We start from the raw sequence: 21,134 nt of genomic DNA on the forward strand, positions 1-21,134 counted from the left end.
TTGAAGTCAGTTAGGCTTGATTTTTACTAGAATTTTGAGGATTTAAGGGTTTGATGATGATATTCCTGATTCCTTATTAGTTAAGTTGCCAGGTGAATGTGCTTTTAAGGTTACTATTGAGAAATGAGAACCCATGGAAGCATAACAAATGCTCGCATAGAAAGGTGTTTGGCCATTATTTTCTACATACCTTAAAAAGCCAGTTAAGGTTATGATACCAAAGAATGGTGGTCGACCAAGTACCTCTTCATAGGCTTCAAACACAGAGAACACAAAGAAGAAGAAAAAAAGTTGAAAATTGCATTGTTGTTGTTTTGGATTATATTTGTAATCGTTCTCATTTCATTAGATTCAACAGAAAAAGTATCGGATTGTAGATATTTACTCATTTTCCAAACATAAAGGGAAAATTTGGTAAGTTTCAAAGATAAATGTGGAAATTATGAACTATTCCAAAAATAAAGAGGAAAAGTACTTTTTTCCCAATTATAAATATCTACATAATCATATAATACCTAAAATTATAAAATATTATAAAAGATAAATATGAAAATAAATAAATAATAATATAACTCTAAATGAACTTAATTGTTAAATATATGTAAGTTGCATTATGTTAAATTTAACAACCTTATTTATACTAATTTTCTCATTTTTGGTAATTTACGCCTCAAACGACGATTTTAATAGGTTCTAGCCAAACAATATGATTATTGAAACAAAACTTTTTAGCAACCTTAATTAAAGGTTCTAGCTTTTTCAAAAAGTCCATTTTCATCAAGCAATTATTAAAATCACCATTTAAAAAATAAATCCCAACCAAAATCACCCTTAAACTTGGTTATATACTTAACAATTATTAAATATAAAAAATGACACACCCACAAGGCCACAACACACTACACAACTCATGGTCCGTTTGAATTGAGGGGGAAGGAAGAAGAGTAGAATATAGTACAGTAAATTTAAACCAAAATTAGCTTATTTGTAGTAAATTCTATTCAATCCAAATGAGCTCTTAGTACGGAAATCTGAGGTTTCATATCAGATTTCATAAGTTAGTTTAAGGAGAGGCTATTGTAAATTGTCTCTACTTAGAAGATATGCATAAGGTGTCTCAAGTTTCAACAAGTTGGCTCCAAAGTATTTTTCACAAATTTTAAATAAAGGCGTGAGAGTTGAGACCATACACAATTGCATGCGTGAGTATTCAAGACATGCAAAGATACCTTACTTATATGAAAAGCCCGTTTCATTCGCTTTGGGATTAGCTAGAAACAATATGTACAAGTAGAGGTGGCAAATGGGCGGATTGAGTCATAAATGAATTGGGTGTATAATTACCCATTTATCCATTTATAACCCATTTATATATAAATTAACTATCCATTACCCGCCCAACTCATTTAATTAGTAACTCGCTCATTCAACCCAATATGACCCAAATAAATAAATAGCTTATTAAAAACTTTAAAAACAAAAATTAAAAAGTTCAAAAATCATTTTTCCTGTTATTTCCTTTCATTTTTCTTTCACAAAATTCATTTCTCAGCGATCAAACAAAGCCACAAAGCAAGAAAAAAATGACTTTTTTCTTCTCCATTTTTTTTTTCCTCAACAACCAAACAAAGAATGAGAAAAAGTTAAAGTTGTCAACTTCAAAAAAAAAAAAAAAAAAAAAAAAAAATTCAAAAATCACCTTTTCCTTCTCTTTCCTTTCATTTTCTCTGCAGCAAAAGACCCATCAGATAAAAAAAATCATTGTTTTTCCTTTCATTTCTCAGCAACCAAACAAAGCATGAGAGAGAGAGAGATACGGACAGGGAAAATGAAAGTCCCAAAGAACATTATGCTTCTCCGATGCAACGCCGGGATTGAGAGCCAAATCGCCTTCTCGCCGATCGTGGATCAGGTCGAGTACGAGAATCGGATCAGGGAGTTGCTGATCGAAAGGGAGAAGTAGTTGGCGAACATGGGCCTGACCCGTCTGTGTTTGGGGAATCGAGAAAACGGCGCCGTTTTCGTAAACGGCAACGCCGCTGTTCGAAACGGCGTCATTGTGTGCGAAGAGTGCAATAGAAGAGAGGTTGGGTTTCACAGGTGCGTTTACGATGCCGTGACTTTCAGGTTCAAGTCTCCAGCTGGCCCGATTGCCCGACCCATTAAAGGGTCCGATTAAAACCAGCTTCACTGGAGATGATGCTGATACACTACATCTGTGCGCTTTCTTCTCCGCCTTCTTCGCTTCGTACCTCTGCTGCTTCAGCAGCTTCTTCTGAGCGTTCTTCAAGAGAGTTTGTGGTTGTGTTTGTGATTGTGAAAGGGAATTTTCGTCATTTTGCGTGGCCTCCACTGTTTGGTTACTGAGAAAATCTGAGGGAAAGTGTTTGGGCTTAGAAATCTAGAAGTTAAAGAGTTTGGGGAAGCGTTTGGTTATTGAGAAAATTTGAGGGAGAGTGAGATTGAGTTCATACTGTTTATTTAAGTTTTAGATTAGTTTTCAATAAAGTCCCAGTTGGATTGGCTGGTTTCTCAAAAAAAAAAAAAAAGTTTTAGATTAGTCTTAGATTTTAGAATGAGTAAGGGGTTATTAGTGGATTTATTTAATTTTAAATTTTAGATGGGTTTAATGGGTGTTAGTGGATTTATCCATTTAGACCCATCTAATTAAATATCCAAATGAATCTTTTTTTGAGAAACATATCCAAATGAATCTTTATTCATTTAACCCAAATATTTAAATGGGTTGGATTAAGACTTATCTAAATAAGATGGATAATGGACAAGTTCATGGGTATAGATAAAAATTGTCACCCTACGTGCAAGGCCCAATACAACTCGACCGCAGAATGATTTGGACCCAATATCATAAGTTACATGAATAGAATTGGTGGATAAATATGGTGGTCCCTTACCGAGATTAATGATAAGATATATAAAAATGTAAAATAATTTGGTACTGAACAATGTTCTCTTGTAGAGCATTTTAGTTGTGGTTTTGGATTAACTTCTTCTTCTTTTTTCTTTTTTCTTTTTTCTACAAAGTTGAAAAATGTACCTCTGTACCTAAATAATTTGAAGTTTTAATAAGTTAAATTAAAAAAGAAGGAAAAAAAAAGCTAACGAAATTAAGTAAATCCACACACTCTTATAGTATTCTTCTGAAATGTCACTGAATACAGTTGTTTTGTTGAAGCCTAGTTCCATTATTTCCGCAAGAAATTCAGGGGAAAAAAGTGGTAGAGAAAACTCTATACCAATTTATGGGATGTTATAAATCTCGGACAAAATTGCCAAATGCCCATTTCGGGAAAACTAATTAGCATTTTGCCCTTCTTCCCAAACTAAATAGGGAAATGCCCCTCTTTTGAAACTCGACTTTTTCAAAATCGAGTTAAGCCCTATAGTGACGTTTTCAAGGACCTATAGTGACGTTTTTAAAGACCTATAGTAGCGTTTTATAACTTGATACTCATGAAATCGAGTTATAGGCAATAAAATTGCCTATAACTCGATTTTATGGATATCAAGTTATAAAACGTCACTATAGGTTTTTAAAACGTCACTATAGGTCCTTAAAAACGTCACTATAGGGTTCCAGAATTTTTTTTTTTTTAAAACTCGATTTTGAGAAAATCGAGTTCCAAAAGAGGGGCATTTCCGAAATTAGTTTGGGAAGAAGGGCAAAATGCTAATTAGTTTGGTTGAAAAGGGCAGAAGCCCATTTTGTCCTATAAATCTCATGATTCAAATTCAATATTACAAATGTAAAATTGTATTCAGTTCCACATTATTTATTTACTTTTTGAATTTGATAGTTACTTTGAAGTATGGGAGATTTGAATCTTAAATGTCATGGACACATTAAAAGGTGTCAACTAGTTGAACTACAAAATTCTTAGCAAAATAAAATTTTAATTGTAAAATAGACTTTAAAATAAAGATTATGGGATAAAAAAAAAAAAGAAAAAAGAAAAAAAAAAAAAAAAAAAAACAAACTAGTAGTTATGATCCTCCTGCATATCCAGATTTGAATCTTAAATGTCATGGACATACTAGAAGATGCCAACTAGTTGAACTACAAAAAAAATGAAGAACACAATCATGACCCATGACTTATGAGCATGACAAATATTGAGTAGCATGGTTTTAAAAAACAAACCAGTCAATGAACCGGTTTTGCACCTAGTTCCCGGTTTTTACCGGTTCTAGGTGGTTTTACCAGATCGGACTAGTACCCGATTCCTAGTTGAACTGGTCGGACCAGATGATCTGGTTTGGTTTTTCAAACCATGTTTAGTAGTGCCAATTATTATTATTATTATTTTAAAGAGAGTTTCAATTTATGACGCCTACTCCTAATGATAGCTCTTTATCATCTCATCAAACCAAAAGACCAATCAATTTTTGGTGTAGGTAAAAATTGAACCTCGGATTTTTTACTTAACCATCAAATATGCATTGCTTTTACCTGTACTTATATTAAAAAAAATGGAGAACACAGTCATTAATTATGATTTATAAGCATGACAAACATTGAGTAGTGCCATTTTTTTTTTTTTTGATGGTCAGTGCCAATTATTATTATTATTTTTTGGAGAGTTTCAACCTATGACATCCACTACTGATAATAGCTTTTTATCATCTCATTAGACCAAGACACCAATCGGTTTTTGATGTAGGTAGGGATTGAACCCTAAATCTCTTATTCAATTATAAAAAATTTTAGCAATTGAGCTAATTGGAACTCATTAGTGCCAATTAATTTTAGTGACAGATGAAACACTCATTATTACCAGATCAGAAGCGCTGTTGGTTCCTTGTGCCATCCAAGATGTCACGTTACTCTTCAGCAAAAACGAAATTACCATCTACGGAGTCTAGACAGTCTAGACCAACAAATAATTGACGATCAGGAGGTATCTATCTTCTACAGGCTTGTAGTGCTTTCCCCTCCAAACCAAGCCTGTGTTCCTTCTAAATTGTCATTAATTATGATACATGGCATCAAGTCTAGCATCAACAATTGGAAAATAAATTTCTCATAATATTTTAAGATGCCAACAAAGCTATAAGACACAAACGAAAGAGAGTGAGAGAGACAGTTTTGAAAGTAATTGCAACAAGAGAAAAGGTTGGAAGTAAAAAGTGCCAAAGTTGATTACTTGAAGGATATGGAGAACTTTCAGTACTTTTTTCATTACAATTTATTTATTTATTTTTTTGTCTGCATAGTTTCAATTTTTTCAATAAAGTCATTCAACCTTTATTTCGATTTCAGAATTTTGACTATTTTGATTCCGTCCACCTCCGTTCAGATTGTGCCATTATATACTAAAGACTACAAAGTCTACAATATTTTGATTTGTTTTCCTACTGTTCAATTTCAATTTGAAAAAGAAAAATAACAAATATATTATTTGTGAAAACAGGTGTTTAAAAGTATAAGACATCTAGATCTATATTTATTTAATACCTAAAAACTGAAGCGTAATATTATTGTTACTACGCTCCTGTTGAGCCATATCGGTGTAGCATTTCAATCCATTGGCTCCAATTTGGTCCATTTCAGTTTAGTTCAATCCAATCTGGTCCACTTAGATCCAGTTCCGTCTACTTTGGTTTAATTTGGTCCTTTAGGTCCATTTCTGTCAACTTAAGTCCACTTTAGTCCATTCGGTCTAGATCCTTCCATTTCGGTCCATTTCAGTTCATGTTGGTCCAGTACGGTCCATTTTGGTGCATCTTGGGTTTAATTCGGTCCATTTAGTCCACTTCGGTTCATTTCGGTTTACTTTGATCTATTTGGTCCATTATGCTCTCTCTCTCTCTCTCTCTCTCTCTCTCTCTCTCTCAACTTTAGATTGATGAATTTTTTATTTTTTTTAATACCTTTACTATGATGGATCAAATAAAAATGATATTTAATTTGAGCGAAATTTGACATGCGTATTAAGAATATAAAGAACATGCAATCCAATTCTCAAATTTTCAAAATATGTAATCATGTTAATTTTTTACTAAGAGTTAAATGATTTTACTCTAAAATAGTTTGGAAATAAACTTTTTCTATCAATATTTTCCAGAGCTTGTAACCCTACTCAATTTTAGAAGTCAAATGCACCAAATACTATGTTCACACTCAATTTTCTTTTAGCAAGTTCACATCCAATTTTATAATTTATTGAAGTGGTGGATTATAAATTATAGAAAATAAGTGGTGGATTTATATAAAAAGTAAAAGTGATGGATCACTTATAGTAGATCATTTCATCATTTGGTAAAATTGTGTGAGATTGCAAATTGGATGTGTCTTAAATTTATTGAATAATATAGTTATAGGACATATAATTTAGATTAAAATGTAAATTGCATCCTCTAAGTTTAATTAAAATTCATTTTAGTCATCTAACTTTACTTTCGTTCAATTAAGTCCTCTAAGTTTCATATTTATTCAATTCAGGCATTTCATTCAATTCAATTAAAAAATTACCAATAATTGTGCAATTAACCAATGAAAAAATTATCACATAAAATATCTATGAAATATTTTTATTAATTTTGAAGATATTTTTTTAGTAGAAAATTTTAAACGAAATTGGACAAAAGATCTTAATTAAATAAAGGAGTTTTGAAACTTAGATGATTCAATTAAAAGAAAGTAAAGTTGGAAAACTAAAATGAATTTCAATCAAACTTAGAGGGTGCAATTTGTATCTTAATTAGCCTATAATTTATTTTCTTTTTATGTGTAAGAGCGCTTCCCTTTTTTTATTTTTTTATTTTTTTTTTTATGAATAAAAAATAGTGAAATCCTAGGAGAAGTCAATTTCTACCATGAAGAGTTAAACCCCTACGCTAGATGGTCCTGTCAACTTCGATACTAATGCTTTTTGCACGACTCGAACTTAACTGCCAAGACAAGGCAGACGAGGTACTTGATTACTAGGCTCTCACCCCATGATCCAATAAAGAAAACGTGGAATTTTGAAAACAAGTCAGCTTCCATGTAAGAGAGTTATGGTTGAATTGCAAGATTGATGGACTTCTAAAACACACTTGTTAGATTACATGGGTCACTTATGAGAATTAATAAGGCAAGGTCCATGAACAATGGTAGGACAATAACTTTTTACAAAACTTTTGCCACATAGCGGCTCTATACCTCCATCACTCATAATTCGTCATGTAGTGAGTAGGAATGTTAATGTTCGACCCAACTCTCGCGAATAGGACATGACCCTGACATGGCCTCTTGCCGGTCAGGGTTAGGCCTTAACGGGTTTGGGTCATAAACAGGTTAACCCAAAACGACACGATAAAAAACGTGTGGTCGACTTGCAATAGACACGTTTGATACATTAATTTATTTGTGTCAACCTGAAATGACTAATTTAACATAACCCGTTTGACTAGTATAACAAATAAATATTCATTTTATTTTAGATTTGTCAAATACCTTTTATATTCAACCTATATTTTAAATTTAAAAAGAAAAGTGAGTAATTACAAAAATTTATAAGAAATATAATTGGAAATTGAAACTTTACGAACCCTATGAATATTATTTGTTGAATTATGTTATTTTGAATTGGGGTTGAAGTGTATGCACTTCTTTTGGAGTGTAAAGAACTTATTTCTAAATAAATGTTATAGTTTTATTGAACTATATTATTTTGAATGTGGGTTGAAAACTTGAAGTGTATGCACTATTTTTGGGGAGTAAAAAAAAAAAATTCTAAATGGATGTTATATTTAATATTATGCAGGTTGAAATGGGTTGTGTCAAACTTGTGTCAACCCAATCGACTCGTATATTAAGCGTATTAAGTGGGTTGGATCAGGTCAATCCGCCATATTAATAGCTCAAGTTATGGTTGAAGGATCATAACACGATTATTAAATGGGTCGGGTTCGGGTTGAGTCATTTAGTCGAATATTCCTATCTTGACTCGACATGAAACCAACACGCTAACCCTAATTGACACCCCTCAATAAGTTATGGCAAAAACTTTGTAAAATATCATAGTTTTAGCAATTTTTCCAAGGTACACGGTTGGACCTTGACCTTTGTCATTGTCAAGGATAGACAACCCCAAACAATTTGTCGCTCTCACAGTCATGTCTAGTTAAAAGAAGTCCCACATACATAGGATTGTGTTCTAATTCTACAAGACGTGCATGACGGTTAATGGGTCTCCAGTCTCTACATGACCTCATATTCATTTTTCTAAATTTCCATTGCCAACGATATTCCAATCCATCGTATTCCTATAAAAAATTTCTAACATAGCAGGAAAAAAAAAAAAAAATCAATGCTTCAATTGATTATTATTAGCAAGTCAATTTTTAACAGAATGAGTTAAACACTCGCAGCTAGATGACTCTGTCAACTCCAATACTAATACGTCCCACAAAACTAAAACCCAAACATTAAAATAAGGTGAATGAGGTGCTTGACCGCTTCTCTCTCTTCCCAAGGTCCAATTAAAAACATGTGAACTCTTGGAAACAAGTCAGTTTCCATGTAAAGAGTTACGGTTGAATTGCAAGATTGATGGATTTCTGACCCACCCTTGTCAAATTATATGGGTCACCTATGAGAATGAATAAGGCAAGGTCCACAGCTGGAGCCTGGAGGTCATATTACATGCATAATCACCTTAATAATCTCATTGATTCTTTTAAGTTTCTATTTGGAAATATCTTATTTAGTTGAAACTAAAAATTTTCTGTTGAAAGTACTGTAAATAAAGTTAGAAGGTAGATAAAATAATATAGTATGATCCATGAATAGTACCAAAAAGTGTAATGGAATCCATGAATAATAGCAAAAATAAACTGAATAATAAAAAAAGTTGGCTTTTTAAGCCAATGCCAAACGTACACTAAGAGTAATGCTATAGTTACAAACTTTTCTATAATATTTTTACAAACAGTTGAGATAGCAAATTATATTTGTTAAAATTTGGGTCAACCACTTACATCATTTTTTTACTTACCAATAATCACTCACCGCATCAACAATTTATAAATAAGTTTGTAGTAATAGCATTTTTCCTAGCTCACAGATGGGCCTTAACCCTAGTCACTGTCAGGGATAGACAACCCAAAATAATTTGTTGCTCACACAGTCACATCTAGTTCTAATTCTACAAGACGTGCATGACAGTTAACGGGTCTCCAGTCTCTACATGAACACATTCATTTTTTCTAAATTTCCATTGCCAACTATATTCCAATCCAACGTATTCCTATGAAGAAATTTTTAACATAGCAAGAACAATTTTTTTTTTTTTTAGATTAATAAATTTGTAATCTTCACCCAAAAAACCAAAACCCAATATTGATAAGGTTTTAATTTTCAATTGTGGAATGCTGTTTGATGGATGTACGAAATGACAGAGAGAAACAATTAAAATTTTTTAAAATTTTAAAAATATTATTATGTTAATGTTTTTGAAAAATGGCCTAAAAAGAAATAAATTTTTATATTAAAATAAACAAAATTTTTGCATGGGATATATTTATTGAGTAATGCTACCGTTACAAACTATTTTATAATATTTCTACAAAATGTTAATGTAACCAACTTCTTATTGGTTTTCATCTAGAAATTATCGCATAGGATTTACTGTGAAAGTATTGTACAAAATATTGTGAATGTAGCATTTTTGGTTAATTTTTTTTAAAATAATTTCTAGTTAAAATTAGATGACCTACAACTTACTATATCGTTACCACAAGGGCTTCACAAGATTTGTTAAAAATATATCATTAGGAAAAATTTAAAAATATTACCATTGGGAGATTTTAAAAATGTGGTTGTTGGGTATTTGAAAGAATATAGTTGTTAGAAATAAATGAAAGAAGGTTGAAAAAATAAATAAAGATTAAAAAAAGAATGAAGAAATAATATTTAAATGGGATAGATAAAAAATTAGAGAGTCTGTTGGAAACCAAATTTGAAAAAGTAGGTAATTAAAAGGTAAAAAGAACTGTTTACTCTCCAAACAGTACAAAATTTTGAAGAGTCTGCTAGAGATGCTCTAACCAAGGTCCACACTCCACATGCAAGTGACCCTTGTCACTCTCATGAACCGCCAAATACAATTATTTGGATAAAGCGTAATGAGTAAGTATGAGACCCATGTATCACTGATATGTGAGTCCTACTTCAAAATTGAATCTCATTCTTCTAGTGCACAATAATTTTTCCGTCAAAAAGAGATTTTAGCTTTTAAAAAAATTTGTAGTCAACCCATCACCCATTTGAAGGTGTTAAAATTCAATCAATAATTGACACATAAACATACTAGATTTAGGTGTGGGAAAAAGTGTATTGTTTGCGTTAACTAGAGTTAGGAATAGAAAATTTTTCCAAAATAATAAAGAGAAAAGAGGGAAGAGATAAGAAATGAATAATAGCAAGGAATTGAGAAAGAAAAGAAAAGAAATCAATCCTCCTGTGTATGTTTGGAAATAGGAAGAGAAGAGGAAAAGAAAAGAGAATAATGTGTTTCTTTTTCCTTTGTTTGGATTGCAATGAGAAAGAAAATATATGTTTTTTTTTTTTTTTAATAACTTTTATGCTCATATAAATGTAAAAGATGTATAAAAGTTATGGGCAAATATGTAACTTCATGTCATATTATGTTATGTATGTGGGTCCCATTATTTAAAAACCATTCTCTCCCTTCAAATCCACCCAATTTGGACGGATTGCAAATATATGGGTCTAAGGAAAATGGTTTCTTCCTTTTTTATTTATTTCTTCCATGGTAACCAAACAGAGAAAAGGAGTACATATCTTCTGATTTCTCTTCGCTTCCTTTCTCCTCCAACCTTTCCAAACACAATATAAATTTTTAATTAAAAATGGTCCCACGATCAAAAGGTTTTGTTTTACATGGCCACATTCGACATTCCTTTGTGTTAGGACTTAGGAGCTTTACATAAATTTGACCTTGTGACACTCTGTGACGTGCTTGATGGATTGAAGGATCTCGCAAGTCACACATGGCCACATTCATTATTCAATCCACAGTTTTTGTTTTTGCTAAGTGGTACAATTGGGTTTTTTTTTTATTTTTTTATTTTTATTTTTTTTAAGACTGATTGAGTCTGATTTCATAGCTTAGGTACTTAGGGAAAAGCACATATTTAGAATATGGTAGGGAAGAACAAACTGGCTACAGGGACTTGAGGGATTATAGAAATGTCTTTTTTGTTTTTTTTTTTTTTTCCCCCTCAACTTAATAAGGGACATTTGACAATAAAACAAAAGATAGAAAACTTCCCCTATCGACCTCATTCAATATTGGACAATTTTTTTTTTTTTAAGACTCTTACTTTTTTTTTTTATTTTTTATTTTATTGAAAGTGAATTATGATAAATTTACAATTAGATCAAATTTTCTTATTATATCAAATATCGATAGCTATGTCATTCAAGAAAATATCTAAATTCATGTTTTTGTAGTTTTAAACTATGCGTAAAAAGTAAGTTTATGAATCAAATAGTAAATAATATTAAATTTGAAATGCATGTTAAAAACATTAAAAAAAAACATTTAATTTAATTGTTAGATTTTCAAAATATGCAGTCATGTTAATTTTTAGTGAGAGTTAATTTAAAGCATTTTTCTCTAAACTAATTTGAAAAGAAACTTTGTCCATCAATATTTTCCAAAGCTTCTAACCCTACTCAATTTTAGAACTTAGAAGTCCAATGTACAAAATACTATGTTCCACTGAATTTTCTTTTAGCAAGTAATTTTATAATTTTGTTGAAATGGGGGATTAAAATTTATAGAAAAAACGTGGTCATTCATCTAAAATGTTATAAAAAGTTATGGATCACTTATATTAGATCATTTCTTCATGTGGTAAAAGTGTGTGAGATTGCAAATGGGTGGGTCTTAAATTTATTGAAAAATATATTTATTGCACATACGATTTATTTGGTTTTTATGTGTAAGAGTGTTTTTTTTTTTTTTTTTTTTTCTTTTTTTCGTTTTTTGGCTTCCTTTGCTTATTAAGAAAAGGTGGAATAGTGGGAACAATTCACTTTCTACCATGACGAGTTAAACTCCAAATCTAAATAACCGTGTTAACTTTGGTACTAATATTTTCCACGACTCGAATCCAAGTGCTAAGATTAGATAAACGAGATGCTTGATCACTTAACTCCTATAAATAATAAATAAGTAAAAGTGAAATCTTGGAAGCAAGTAAAAGTTTATGTGTAGGAGAGTTTTGGTTGAATTGCAATTTGCAAGAGATTGATGGACTTCTGACTAGCCCTTGTCATATAGTCACTGATAAAAATAGTCCCACTTATAGTGAGTTGTTTTCTAATTCCACAAGATGTGCACGACGGATTGAAGGGTCTCCAGTATCCACATGACCACATAATTCGTTTTTCTAAATTTTCATTGCCAATGATATTCCAATGAAATTGTGTATGAAATTGACGTGTCCTAGATTTATAGAAATAGTTATGAGACATATATGTTTGTTTGGCTTTTATGTGTAAGAGTAATCTAATCTGCCATTGTCAGATTATACAAGGTCACCTTACTAACTATGAGAATGAATGAGGTAAAATCCATAGCCGACCCTTGACCCATGTGACTAAAAATGGTCCCATGTACAAGACGTGTATGACGGATTGACGGGTCTCTCAAGTCCCACATTGATTATTCTACATTTTGATTGCCTACAATATTCCAATCCATCGTATTCCTAGGAAGAAATTTCAAACATAGGAGGAAAGGTATTTATGCTCCAATTGTCTATTATCGGCATGTAGGGGTGAAATTAGGAATTTCAGTGGGATAACTTCTATTTTTAAAAGTTATATCTTAAAAAATGTTTAATAGTTACAAATACTAAAAGATTTTAAAAAAATTATGTCAATTAATAGTTTTTATTAACTTTAGCCTTTACGTTGTTTTAAAAAATATAAGAATTCCCTAAATACTTTTTAGTGAAATTGTCAAATGTGTGACCATTTATTCTACAAGCCTTAAACCTATTTTATGGAAAAACCCTCAATGCTTTATTTCATTACAAGAATTTGATATGAACCAATAGAAATCTGAAATTTTAATTTTGAGAAATAAACAGTCTTTCTTTTATTTTAAATTGTTTCAAGTTTCAACAAGTCAACTCTAGAGTTGAGACCGTGCACAGTTGCATGCATGAGTATTCTTAAGGGATGCATTGGCATGGTGAGACCATTTGAGCATTGATTTTCTAAACCACACCAAAAATGATTATGAATTCATATTTGGTATGCATGCAACTGCTTTTGCAAATAAGGATAATAATTTATTAGGAACAATATAGGGAACCAACCAAGGTTGTCAAAATCAGGATCTTATGTAGGATCGTGAGAGATAGGTGGGATTGTGAATCATAGGATCGGATCGTAGATCGTAAGATCCTACATATTTTCATATTTAAAGTAAAATCCACATTGACAATGACTTTGTATGTTGAATAATCTCATAAATTGTGAATTTATCCATTAAAAAAAATAAAGATTTGCACTATATGATGTAATTTGCATGTCTTAATTCGCGACATCTACTAACGAAACAAATATATTTACATTTTGACCCAATATATCTAAAAAGTTCAATAAATGTTTAATTAACAACCAAATACCAAAATATTTATCAACAATATGGAAATATTTTCCAAGTTCTAAGTTCCAAGTTCCAAGTTTAAAATCCAAAATAAGTTATCAAATGGAAACTAGCTAACTAAAATATGAAATCCAAAATTAAGATTAATATTAAGGTGAAGTGAACATTTAATTATTCTCATTATAAGGTTCTTATGACCACCGTCTTAATCATCATCAACCATTTTATCATCTATATAGACATTGTATATTTGTATATTAGAGCTGCAAAGGAGATCAAGATACAGCTTTACACTCAACTATTCAAGTTATACCACTCAGCAACACTTACAGAACGTGGTCAAAAAAATCAATCAATCAATATTCAAATACAAGCATACTAATAAAATTATATATAAGAAAAACATTTAGTAATATTAAAACACAAATTAGTATATTGATAAAAAAAAATTTAACAATATTATAGTTAAAATGTAGCAAAACCAATATAAATTCTTCATTTAGAAATGATGAAGCATTCCTTCATTTTTATTACAAGTGAACTAAAAACTAGAAAACATTTGCTTAGATTAACATAATTTTATTAAAAAATTAAAATAAAAAAGCCATATCATCACAACATAGAAAAATAAAAACTCATAAAGCTTCATCAAAACCAAAAATTTATCCCTTTATAAAAAAAAAAATAATAATAAATAAATAACCGATGTTTTGGTAGGATTGGTAGAATCGGTAGGATCTCATACGATCCTACGATCCTACCATTTTTACGATCTTAGTGCGATTCTAAACGTTTTAGTGAGGTGGGATTGTAAAATCGTGCGATCCTACAATCCAGATCGCGATTTTGACAACCATAGAACCAACCATCATCATCCTCAACCAAGGCCCAAGACATTGATGGTTTTTTCTATTTCTTTTTTAAGTTTTAAATTCAAGAAATGCAAAGATGTTTTATTTATATACATTCTTCTCGCTTCCGACATACCATATTCTATGTTTTTCTTGAATTGGAAATTGATCAAATTCTTCATTAAGATTAAAGTTGCGTTTGGCATTGGCTGAAAAATGCAGTTTTTTTATTTATTATTTTTTATACCATTTAGCATATTTTTGCTACTATTTATGAGTTTCATTGCACTTTTTGATATTATTCATGGTTTCCCATATACTATTTTAGCTAATTTATAGCTTTATCTATAGTATTTTCAGTAAAAAGTTTTTAGTTTTAGTAAAATAAGCTGTTCCCAAACAGAATCTAAATATTACAAATTTAAATATGTATTTAGTATTGCATTATTTAAAATTTAAAATAACATTATAGTTTGTATATAGTTAAATTCATAAAATAAAATCTAAATTAATTATGAATTAGACCATCTTTATTTATTTCAAGTAAACTTCAAAAGATATTATTTGGAAAAAAAAAAAAATATTCCTGTTAAGCATAAAAAGACTCATTATAAGATCTACAAGAAACTATTCGGTGCTTAGAAATAACCCTAATGGTATGATCTTGAAGTACTAATCGATATTTCTTGTACATAATCATCAAATTATGGGTGACAAACAACTTTATAGTGCTAATAATTTGCAGTGACAAAGGAACTAATAACTACCAAACTAGAAGCCTTGTTGGCTACTGGTGCTATCCAAGGCTTGAAGCTGTAAAATTCCTTTGTGAAAAATGAAGGCAAACAAAAGGAAGACAACAATTTTAACGTGGTTCGGCCATAAAAGCCTACATCCACGAGTCTCTTTTATTTTTTAAAAGCAATGTTACAGCTACAAATTATTCCATGGATATTAAAAATAAAATAAAATAAAATAAAAAAACCTATGACAAATACAAGATAAACTAATAAGTGACTGTTAAAAGAAACAAAAGGAGATGCTACAAATCTGATTATTTTGTTCCAACATTATACAAAATCAAAACCTCATCAAGTCATGATGCCTTCCACTAGGGTCATTGGCCCTCTGTACCTGCATTCAAGTAGGACAATTATCCCTCTAAATCATTGAATCAAGGGAAATCATTTCCATGTATAGGAAGAAGTTTTGGTTTTCAAAATAGTAAAGGGGATTCATAGTAATGCAAGAAGGCTCAATTTTCAAATCCAAAACTCATTAAATGTTTTATGGAAATGGTTATCCTGGTACTTAAGAGATAGTTAAGATTATAAACAACTAAATCATTCCTAGTAAATTAGTTAAACTTCTTACCCATTAAGATTCCATACTTAGAGTAATTTAAGCCTATGTCTACATCAAAGTCATCAAACACATCTCTATAAAAAGTACTGAGTGTAAGTACAATACGAATACTCACTAATGATAGAAATCACCAAATCAAAAATAGCTAAAATGTCGTTTTGATTTATGTATTTTTCAACAAACATTTTGAGGGGGGATGGGACAAAAAAGAGCATATTTTGAATCATAGAAAACAAATTAGATGACTCTTAATCATATGAATAGTACCATCATGTAATCAAATTTCACATGGCATCAATATTATCAATTTCGCTAGAATAAAAGAAAGTACCTTGACAAGCACATGGCATTGTGTTGGATATATGAACAATTTACCTGCAAGTTGAAGTCTTTCTCGGCGTCTTCTTGTTCTGAGGAGCTTGTCTCTAATCAAATGCAATTAAGCTACAACATCACTAATGTTCATCCTTTCTCTTGGAGATTCCATAGAACAAGAAACTCCAATTCCAAATATCAAAATCAAGCACTCCAAAATTTTGGGAAATCCTATTTGATTTTGAATGTGAGTGTCATTTGTCCTTGTTTCCATATCTTCTCTTTCCAAAAGAATAGTAGGATCCACAATGTTAATCACTCGTTCAGGCAAAGCTCCTCTAACGAAATCATGAAGGTTCAAGTCGTCTTTGAAAATGTTATCAATGGGCCTTTTTCTTGTGAACATCTCCAATAATAATATACCATAACTGTAGACATCACCAAAAGTTGACACCTCATTTCCCATACCATATTCTGCAATTGCACGTAGCATTTAGAATATGATTGATCTACTTTCATATTAAATAATAATAATAATAATATAAGAGCACAACTTTTAAAGATAGTTCTACAAGCATATAAAATGAAAAAAAAAAATTATGATAAGTAGAAATTTTTTGTAGGACATGCTCCATCTTCTTCAAGGCTTCCTTAAGTTATTTTCATGCTTGAAATTAGCACACTAAAAAATATTATGAAAAGAAAAGTATTTAATGTTCAAAAATGGAAAAGATATTCACCTGGAGGAGCATAACCAACTGTTCCTTTTAATTCGATAGAGCTTGATTGATTAGTGAAACACTCTTGGGTGGCCTCACGAAGGAACCTTGCTAAGCCAAAATCGCCAACATGTCCAATCATTTCATCATCAAGAAGAACATTGCTAGGCTTGAGGTCACAATGAACAATTGGTGAATGGCAACGATGATGAAGATATTCCAATGCATTTGCAACATCAATAGCAATATTCAATCTTTGAAGAAGATTCAAATTCTTTTGTTCCTCAAGAACCTCATTTATTCTTGAAATCGGATGCAACCACTCGTCTAAGCTGCCATTAGTCATGAACTCGTATACTAATGCTTTGAAATCATGACCTTGATAGTCAACACCTGAACATAGTATGAGTACCCTTACCAAATTCCGATGTCTGATGTTTCGCAAAGCCTCACATTCAGCAATAAAACTTTTGGAAGCTCCATGGTGCAAAAGGTTGAGCACCTTGACAGCAACTATACATCTATCATGACCAAGAATTCCTCTATACACAGATCCAAAGCTTCCCACACCAATTAAATTAGTGGAGGAAAATGCATTTGTAGCTTTTAGGAGACTTTGGTAAGATACATTCAAAAATAAATTTTGTGAATTATTTAAAATACTTTCCCTCCTCTTTCTTTTAAAAGAGAAGAGAAGTAGAAACGAAATCACCAAAGTTATTCCAAAAAAGCCAGAAAGTAAAGAGATTATTAGCTTCAAGGAAAGAGTCAACTTCCTCTTCTTGGGTTTATTGTATTTACAGATAGGAAGATCAAACTTTGGCATGCCTCCACATAACTTACTGTTTCCCTTAACCACGGTTGCACTTATGTTCTTGAAAACTCCATTTGTTGGTACTCCCCCTTCAAAATTGTTATAAGACAAATTCAATAACTTCAAGAAGATAAAGCTCTCCAAAAATTTTGGAATATTGCCAGAGAAATTGTTTTTAGAAAGATCTAAAAGTTGAAGGCCCCTTAATGATTCCAAAGATGAAGGAATGACCCCTTGAAAGAAGTTGCTTCTCATGACTAGAGATTCTAGTTTTACACAGCTACCAAGACTTGTTGGAATTTTTCCAAACAACATGTTTTCAGAAATATCCAAGTATTCTAAATTTTTTAAATTTCCTAATTCTGTAGGAAGGGCACCAGTAAATTTGTTGGCTGACAAGTCTAGAGAAATTGGTGAAAATGAGAGACCAATTACTTGATATGATATGGTACCATTGAGATTGTTTTTAGCAAGACTCAATTCAATCACATTTTCACACTTTCCTAGACTTAAGGGGATGCTTCCTTGAAGATTATTATCGTCTAAATACAAAGTTATCAAAATAGTTAAATTTCCAAGAGAAGATGGAATGTTCCCAAAGAAATTGTTTGCAGATAAATCCAAATATTGTAACTTATGAAGCTTTCCAATTTCGAAAGGAGTATGACCTGATAATTTATTGTTCCACATATCTAGTGACTCCAAATTCGTCAAATTTCCTATTCCAATAGGAACGTTTCCAGATATTTTATTATTATTTAGAATAAATTTGATGAGAGTTGTTGTGAAAATGAATATGCACTCCGGCAACTCTCCTCCGAAATTATTGAAATTTATCTCCAATGTGGTCAGATATGTGGCATTTGTCAAAGAACATAGAAATCTCAAGTCATTTGCTCCTTCATTTACAAGCTTGTTATGAGCCATGACAAAAAATGAAACTCTATGTAACTTCTCCAAAGAAGGAACACTTCCTCTTAGTTTATTTCCGGTAAATTCAAGTACTTTCAGATTTGAGGCATTAGATATGGAAATAGGGATAGGTCCAATAAATTGGTTGATGGCAATGCTTAATAATTCAATATTTGGTAGGGTGATACCTATGTTCGCCGGAAGGTGCCCTTGGATTTGGTTGGATGTTACATCAAATGTTTGTAATGAAGACAAATTGAAGATTGAGGGAGGAATTCTTCCTGACAACCTATTTGAACCGACACCAAAAAGTGTAAGTTTCGGCAATTGGCCAAAAGAAGTAGGGATACTCCCCCCCCCCCCCCCCCCCCCCAAGTTATTATAAGCTGTAGCAAACACTTCTAGAGAGGATAAGTTTCCAATAGAAGGTGGGATACTTCTTGTCAAATTATTTACTACAAAAGAAACAAATCGGAGTTCTGACAAAGTGCCAAGAGTTGCAGGGATTTCCCCATCCAAAAGGTTGCGACCGAAATTAATGTATTTGAGGTTGGTGCATTGGGATAAATTTCTTGGAATTTTGCCACTAATTGTGTTATTGGACAAATGTAGGATTTGCAATCTGCGTAAATGGTCAATTTCTGAAGGAATTTCATTATGAAAGCTGTTGTTTGAGAGTGTTAGATTCTTCAAAAAACTTAAATTACCAACATGTGGTGATATGAAGCCTACCAGTTTCGAAGATCGCAGGTCCAACACAATGACCCTCTGATGTCGACGACCACAAGTAACCCCTCGCCATTGACAAAAGTGGATGCTGTCATTCCAAGACCTCATAACCTGGAGAGGATCATTAGTTATCTTGGCTTTGAACTCAAGCAACGCCAACCAGTTCGTCTCATTATTCCCGCCAACAACAGAGGTGACTAACAAGCCACACCACCCGAGAAGGATTAAAGCATGCATGAAAAAAGAAGAGGACAGTGGAGATGAATTCCATTGGGGAAGCCCCATATGCAATATGGTTGAAGAGGCAGTTGGTACAAGTGTGTATTGTGAGGGAAGGCTAATTTGGCTGTGTATAGAATCTCAAGAAGTGACAAATTTATAACGAGAGAGAGAGAGAGAGAGATGAAATTTGGTGGGAGAATTAAAAGTGATGTCCGGTCCCAGTCCAAGATTGTAAGCAACTTTTGGGGATTATGGTCAGTCTGATTGTCTTTAATTAATTAGACCGTGTAATAGATGCTAGACGGTGACCCTGTCAACTTTATAAATAATATGACTATGTGATGATAATTACGAGCATTAGTATTGGAATTTGGTGCGAGAAAAGTGAGGTTCGGTCCCAGTACAAGATTGCCATGCAGAAACTTTTGGAGATTATGGTCGGTCAACTTTATATATAAAATGGATTTTTTTTTTGGGTAAATTCCACAATCCACCCCTGAGGTTTGTGATAATATCCAACTAAGTCCAAAATATTTTAAAACCTACCAATTTCATCCATAAAGACAATTTTTTCCTTCAACTTTAAAAAATAAAAATAAACGCCGTTACTTTTTTTTATTTCCTCTCCCCCTCTCTTCTCTGAGTTCTCCATCTCAGAACTCTATATTTGTAATGGAACCTTAGCCACAGTGAAGCCCATGACTTGGTCACCGGCATCAACAACACCACCAATAAAAGTCTCTTTCAAAACCAATAGAAACCCAAAAAAAAAAAAAAAACAACAACAAAAATCCAAGCCAAACAACACACATAAATCCCTTTGAAAATTCCCAATGAAATCTCCTAAAAATCTCAACAGAAAATTCGAAAAGTGTCTGAAACAAAAGGTGACCTGTGGAAATAAGAAGGTCGACGGTTTTGTCGTCGGGATTTTTGCCGGTGACGGTGAAGTACCGGCGTTGTATGATCTCCCGATACTCCGATGAGATCTGTCGTCTGAGATTATTGAAACTCTCAATCGAATCCTTCAGCTTCTTCCTCAGCCCGTTCACCACGAAGGTCCTGGTCCGATCCACAGCGCCTCGAGCTTGACTTTGATCAGCTTGTCTTCTTGAGAGCGAGGGACACGTAGGCGTCCATGCAGGATCGGAGGTCCTTCACGGCCTTGGCGTTGTGGAGAGAGAGGGTTTTGAGAAAGAGAAACTCAGAGAAGAGAGGGGAGTGGAAATTAAAAAAAAAAAAAGTAACGGCGTTTAGGTTTTTTTTAAGTTCAGGGACAAAATTGTCTTTTTAGGATGAAATTGGTAGGTTTTAAAATGTTATGGACTTAGTTGGTATTATCACAAACCTCAGGGGTGGTATGTGGAATTTACCCCTTTTTTTTCTATGCATGGCACATCATTCATGACCTTTGAGATCAAATGCAACCAATATCTCCGTCTCCCTCTTCCTGAATATTCACATGCCTCGCTACAAAACATAAAAGAAATTGGGTTAGGTAATAGTTGTTAAATTATCAATTGTCTCAAAACTTAAATTGTTACAAAATGAT

General features: G+C 32.1%; 1 pseudogene across 1 annotated transcript; it reads right to left on the reverse strand.

Annotated features, from left to right (window-relative positions):
- Positions 1-1,718: 1,718 nt before the first annotated feature.
- On the reverse strand, positions 1,719-19,645 carry LOC115984676 (annotated as a pseudogene). Its single transcript, XR_004090553.1, has 4 exons — positions 16,927-19,645; positions 16,247-16,660; positions 1,847-2,373; positions 1,719-1,727 (listed from the first exon to the last, which is right to left on the reverse strand). The product of XR_004090553.1 is annotated as a probable LRR receptor-like serine/threonine-protein kinase At3g47570 (transcript).
- Between the last annotated feature and the right edge of the window lie 1,489 nt (positions 19,646-21,134).

This window comes from Quercus lobata, chromosome 4, assembly GCF_001633185.2.
Source record: "Quercus lobata isolate SW786 chromosome 4, ValleyOak3.0 Primary Assembly, whole genome shotgun sequence".
NCBI classification, from domain to species: Eukaryota; Viridiplantae; Streptophyta; class Magnoliopsida; order Fagales; family Fagaceae; genus Quercus; species Quercus lobata.